This window comes from Camelus ferus, chromosome 23, assembly GCF_009834535.1.
Source record: "Camelus ferus isolate YT-003-E chromosome 23, BCGSAC_Cfer_1.0, whole genome shotgun sequence".
Lineage (NCBI taxonomy): Eukaryota > Metazoa > Chordata > Mammalia > Artiodactyla > Camelidae > Camelus > Camelus ferus.
In genome coordinates this window covers 10,136,322-10,142,489 of record NC_045718.1, presented here as the reverse complement: position 1 = coordinate 10,142,489, position 6,168 = coordinate 10,136,322, and positions in this window count along the sequence as shown.

The window sequence follows — 6,168 nt, the reverse complement described above, 5'->3', positions numbered from 1 at the left end:
TGCATTTGCTGTATGTCTGCTTGTGCCAGGCCCTGGGTTACACACTGGGGTTACACAAATGAACACTGTGCATGCAAAGTCCGCCTTCATGAATCTTAAGAGCCCAGGGAAGCCAATAGACTTACACAAAAAATTGCGTTAATAATCAGTTGACTAGAGATTTGGTAAGTGTTAATAAGGAAGAGTAGAGTATAGATTGACACCTCCCAATGGAGACTCACAGTCTTGCTTTGTGGGTCTTAGATGATAAGATGGACCGATCAGTAAGTGCTAGCTAAATCTGAAAACATGCCGTTTGGCTAATGGAGAAACTGGCCAAAAACCAGGATCAAAGTTCTCTGATTCCGATTTCATTCCTCTTGCTTATACAAAAAAAACTGATAGCAATCTTATTAGAGGGCTGGCAGAGGAAAAAGGAGAAATTTCACACAGGCTGTGTTTTACCTTGAGGGAGAAAAAAGGACATACATCTCTTGGTAGACATAAATCTGGAAGAATTCATATAAAGAATTGATATAATTTTTTTTCTTTTTTTTCACATTGCTTTGGGTTCTTATTCAAAACTTAAATCCTTTGACAATGGTTTTGGGGTTTGTTTTGGGGTTTTTTTGTTGTTAAAAATAAAAGCTTAGAACATGAAGTCACGATTCACGTGCCATTGGGCAAGGGATTTAATTCAAATGAATTTAACTCAGTTCTGTGCAACTGACCACATTCTGATGTGGAAAAAGAGAAGAGCAACCTGTCCTGGTAGCGGAATAGAGCCTTGGGCTGGCACTGCTCATCGCGCACGGGTACTGGCGCTGTCAGCCCAAGTGAGAATGGATAGGCCGCCGAGGCAGCGTGGGGGGCGTCGCAGCGGCCCCCCCACGCTGATCCCTGAATCTCTGAGAGAAAATACTGCTTTGTGGGCAATGGTCTTGGTTTGCATTTCACTGGCCTGAGATGTTTAAGATATCTTGTGTTTTTGTGGCCATCTTTAAGATCAAGAAAGCCAAACAAAAGAAAGGAAGAAGTTATTTCCTTGGGGAAACATTATGTCAGAAGTAAAGTCAGAAACATCGTTGTCTGACTCACTCTGGCTTCAGGAAATGGCACGCTGAAGTCTGGGGGAAGGGATGGGAAGAAAACAGAAGCCCATGCAGAAAGAGAGGAGAAAAAAAGCCTCTGCCATATTATTTTACAGTGGCTCATAATGCTTTCACAGAAATTTCAGTGAAAAAAAAAAAAAACTTTCGGAAAGTCTTTCTTTTATTGTTTCTCTGATTGTTTTTGAATGAAAATGCTGATTAATCAAAGGTTCAGATAAAAACCCAGAAAGGGTAAGTTAATAGGATAGAAAGTAGAATCAAGATTCAAAAAATTTTACAGGTTGGAAAAATTGGGTCAAAACCAAGAATATAAAGAGACAGCAAATGCTGGACGTGGAGGAGCGGGAACCCTGTGCGTTCTTGGTGGGGATGTAAATGGGTGCAGCCGCTGTGGAAAACAGTATGGAGGTTCCTCAAAAGATTTAAAGTAGAATGACTGTCTGATCCAGTAATTCCACTGCTGGGAACATACCCAGAAGTAAAGAAAACACTGACTCAAAAAGATATCCGCACCCCCATGTCCACAGTATCTTGTTTATAAAAGTCATGACGTGGAAACAACCCACATGTCCATCGATGGGTGAATGGAGACAGAAGTTGTGGTGTGACAATGGAATGTTATTTAGCCATAAAACCCAACAAAATCCTACGATTTGTTACAACATGTTCAGACCTTGAAGGCATTATGCTAAGTGAAATACGTCAGACAGAGAAAGACAAATATTGTATGATCTCACTTACATGAGGAATCTAAAAAAAAAAGAAAGAAAGAAAAATGCAAACTCACAGAAAACAGGATGAGATTTGTGACTCCCAGGGGTTTGGGTGTGGGGAGGGGAAAGGAATTGGAGGAAGATTGTCAAAGGGTGCACACCTCCAGTTTCGGGGTAGTCAGGCCTGAGGCTGTGATGCTCAGCAGGGTGGCTGGAGCCAGCGCTGCTGTGTGTTAGACATGAGCGTTGTTAAGACAGTGAAGCGTGAGCGTTCCCGTCACAAGGAGAAATTTGTTTTCCCTTCTTCTTTTCTTCTTATGGAACCTACATGACAAGATGGATGTTGGCTGAGCCTATTTAGAGTCATTTTGCAATATTTGTAAATCAGATCATGCTGTTGGCTTTAAACTTATACAATGCTGCATGTCAATAATTTCTCAAAGTACTAGTAAGAAAAAGAATGCAGAATGTAAAATTGATCACTTAAAATTTGACGTTCAGATTCTGAGTCTAAGGACACAGATCCTGCCGTCCTGGCTTCGTTCAGAGACCAGGATGATGATGTCTGTAGGCTCTGTTCACTTTCTGCTTGGCCTCCAGGGCTCATGAATATTAGACTTGATAAGGTGCTTGTAGCTCCTTCCATCCTGCCTGAAGTGAGTGCAGGTCAGTGCGCCGGAGGATGTGCTGCATCTCGTAGCTCAGAGTGTGGGCTTGGAGTTCAAAGAACTTTTCTTTGAGTCCAGGATCTACCTCTTCACCTTGTAATTTGTTGTATGATCTTGAGAGGAATCGCTTAACCTTTCTACTTTCTGCGTTTCGGTTCTCTCATTTAGAAAGTGTGAGTAATGACAGTCCTAACTTAGAGGGTTGCTGTGAAGATCAAATAGGACTGAACACCATAGTCCAAAGTGGACTTTGGAGCCAAACTGCCTGAGGCTGAATTCTAACTCTGCTCACCGCTGTCCACGTGATGTCCGGCACATTGCTGCCCTGCTCGTGTGCCAGCTTCCTCCCATGCAGTACAGAGGCGATGGACAGTGTCGACCTCGTAGGTTGTAAGTGCAGCATAAGGGATCACAAGGAAAGCGCTTGGAAGAGGGCCTGGAGGGGAGAAAGCATCCAGTAAGGGGTGGCTTTTATTATTACATAACTGATGAACAAATGCTAGCTACTAGCAAGTGTCTTTGTTTCTAACATTATTATTACCTCCCTGAGCGCCAGTGGGAGTGCGACTCACAGCCTCCCTCTCCAATGACTGCTTTATGTGGCAGATTTCAGTACCTCTCTGCCTTATTTCTGACTTAAATTCAGTTGTCTTCTGGTCCAGGAGCCTTGCCAGGAACCATAATTCTTCCTCTCTCAGTTGGTCCAGGATCTCAGTTTCCCTCATCCCAGTTGTAGACACTAATTTCAGGATCCTCCAGCTACGGATTGGCCCCCACACCCATGAAGACAGATGTCCATGCGGTGATAACTCAAACCCTCCTGATGACAAGAATCTTTCTTCCTTAGAAAGCCAACTGTCTTAGTCCTGTCAGGGCTGCTGTAACGAAGCATCATCAACCAGGTGGCTCAAGGACAAGAGGCGTTCATTTCTCAGAGTTCGGGAGGCTAAGAAGTCCAAGACCAGGTGCTGGTGGACTCCGTATCTGGCGAGGGACTGCTTCCTCAACGGCTGTCCTTTCACTGTGTCCTCACATAACAGGAGGGGGAGGGAGCTCCCTGAGGTCTCTTTTATAAGAGCACGAATCTCACTCATGAGGGCTCCACCATCATGACCTAATCACCCCAAAACCTTACCTTCTAATAACCACGTAGGGGTCAGGATTTCAACCTATGAACTTGGGATGTAAACATTCAGTCCATAGTACCACTCACTCCCACCCATTGTAGCTTTTGGATGTGTGTGCTGGTCCAGACCAAAGTCAAATTCCAGAGGCTGTAATTTAGAATTCTGAACCTCTCTCAGGAGCCCTCTCCACGTTGGGGAGGCACGTGGCTGGTGAAGGGTGAATTCCTCCTTTTCACCCACTTCAACTTCTAACAGCCATTGCTAATATCCAGGTGGTTCATAGTGACCTAAGAAAAGGTGTGTGTATATGTCATTTGTTGGGGGAGGGATGGTGGATCTTAAAAGATCCTGTACATAAATTCTCAATTTTAAAATTCTGAGCATCAGTTGGACCAACAGGAATGATTATCTAGGAGTGTATCTAGTTCACTTTTTATATAAAACTTGCATAATCATGTCCAGGTCTTAAATATCAGTGAAGTCATTGTATTATCTTCATTTGTCTTTTCTTGTCTCTAAAATTTTGTTGTGATTTATTTCTTTAATATTCCATTTTGAAGTTTCTATAACCAATGTGCATTTATATTGCTTCCATGGCAATATATTGGAAAAGCACTGAAATCCACTGCCCAATCACATTTTTACCTACACTCTATTTTGTTAAGAACTTTACCATAATTTTAAATACTTAAAATACTTACAACTTTTTTTTTTAATGTTTCTACATTCAAAAAATGAAAGTCCCCAAAAGAAGCGTTCTTCATAAAGGAGGCAACTTTCAGTTTGGGTCAAAATAAATGTTTGGGTAAGGTCATGTCACAGAGTACAGTACCTTACAGTAGCATTTTTAAGGATGTGCTTGCAATGTCTTAGGTTAAAGGTTTAAGTTTGGTGTAGGTGTTCTTACATTATTTTGTTCTTCCCTTAAAATTATACTATATTCTAATTGTTTGGTTACTTTTCTGTTGTTGTTATTCAGCCTTCCAATTTAATTCAGTTCAAACAATGCTTAGGTAGCTCTAACATTGTCATAGGCGTGCCCAAAGAGATTCAGGAGGAAACTTGGAGTGAGACATGTTTTCCGCCTTTACGAAGCTTCCATGCAGGAAGTGACCAACTGCCCCACTTTGCTTAGTTTTTTAAAATAAAATTTCTCCCTTAGTAAGTTTTGGATTTACAGGAAAATTGTAGAGATAGCACAAAGAGTCCCCACATAGTCTACACCTAGTTCCTTTTACTAACAGCTTAGCTTAGCATAGTACCTTTGCCATTAATGAGCCAATACTGACACACTACTAATAACTAAAATCTATACTGTATTCAGGTGTCTTTTTTCTTTACCCAAGTCCTTTCTGTGCTCCAGGATCTAACCTAGGACGCTCCATTCTATTTATATTCCTGTCTCCATAGGCTCCTCTTGTCTGCAACAGTCTCCAACTCTCCTTGCTTTTGATGACCTTGACGGGGTAAGCATCACAGGGCAGACGTTCTGTAGAATGCCTAACTGAGGCTTGCCTGATGCTTTTCTCGTGAGCAGACTGGAGTCATGAGTTCGGGCGGTAAAGACCACGGCTGTGACGTGCTGGTCTCAGCCTGTCACACAGCCTACGTGCTGTCAGCTAGACTGACCGCCTGGATGTTGACCTTGATCACTCAGCTAGGGAGGTGTCTGTCAGGTTTCTCCACTGTACTTGCTTTTTTCTTCCCCTTTCCTTACAGTGCTCTCTGCAAGGAAGTCAGCATGCATGCACAGGTCACTCTTAAGAAGAGGGGAGTTTTGCCTACATAGGTTATTTGGAATTGATTATCTACATAAATTATTTGGAATTCTTTTGAACGTGAGGTTTAGCTATTCCTCCCCGTTTATTTACTTACCCGATCATTTACTGTATCGATATAGACTCACGGGTTTTTATTTTATACTTAGGTTGTCACTCAGCGCAGCTTTGTCTTGCTGTTTAAGTTGTTCCGGCTTTTCGGCCGCCGGGGGCTCTTTCAGTCGGGTTTTTAAAATTTTGTTTATTAAACATTGTGCCAGTTTCTGGTTTGCAGCATAGTCGTTCAGTCGTAGGCTCGTTTACATACATTTGTTTTCATTTTTTTTCAGTATAGGTGCCTACACGACTTTGAAATAGTTCCCTGCGCTCTACGGTATGAACTTGTTGTTGATCTATTCTATATGTAGTAGTGAGTATCTGCTGTTTCCTCTCAAGTGCATGTGGAACTTTCTCCAGGATAGGTAACACAGTAGGCCACAAAACAAGTAGCAATACATTTAAGAGGACTGAAATCATATCAAGCATCTTTTCTGACTGCAACAGTGTGAAACTAGAAATCAATTACAGGAAGAAAACTGGAAAAACCACAAATATGAGGAAACTAAACAACATGCTACTAAAAAAAACAATGAGTCAATGAAAAAATCAAAGAGGAAATGAAAAAAATACCTTGAGATGAATGAAAAAAGAGACATGACTTTCGAAAATCTATGGAACAAAGCAAAATCAGTTCTAAGCTGGAATTTATAGCAATACAGACCTCAAGAAACAAGAAAAATCTCTAATTAACT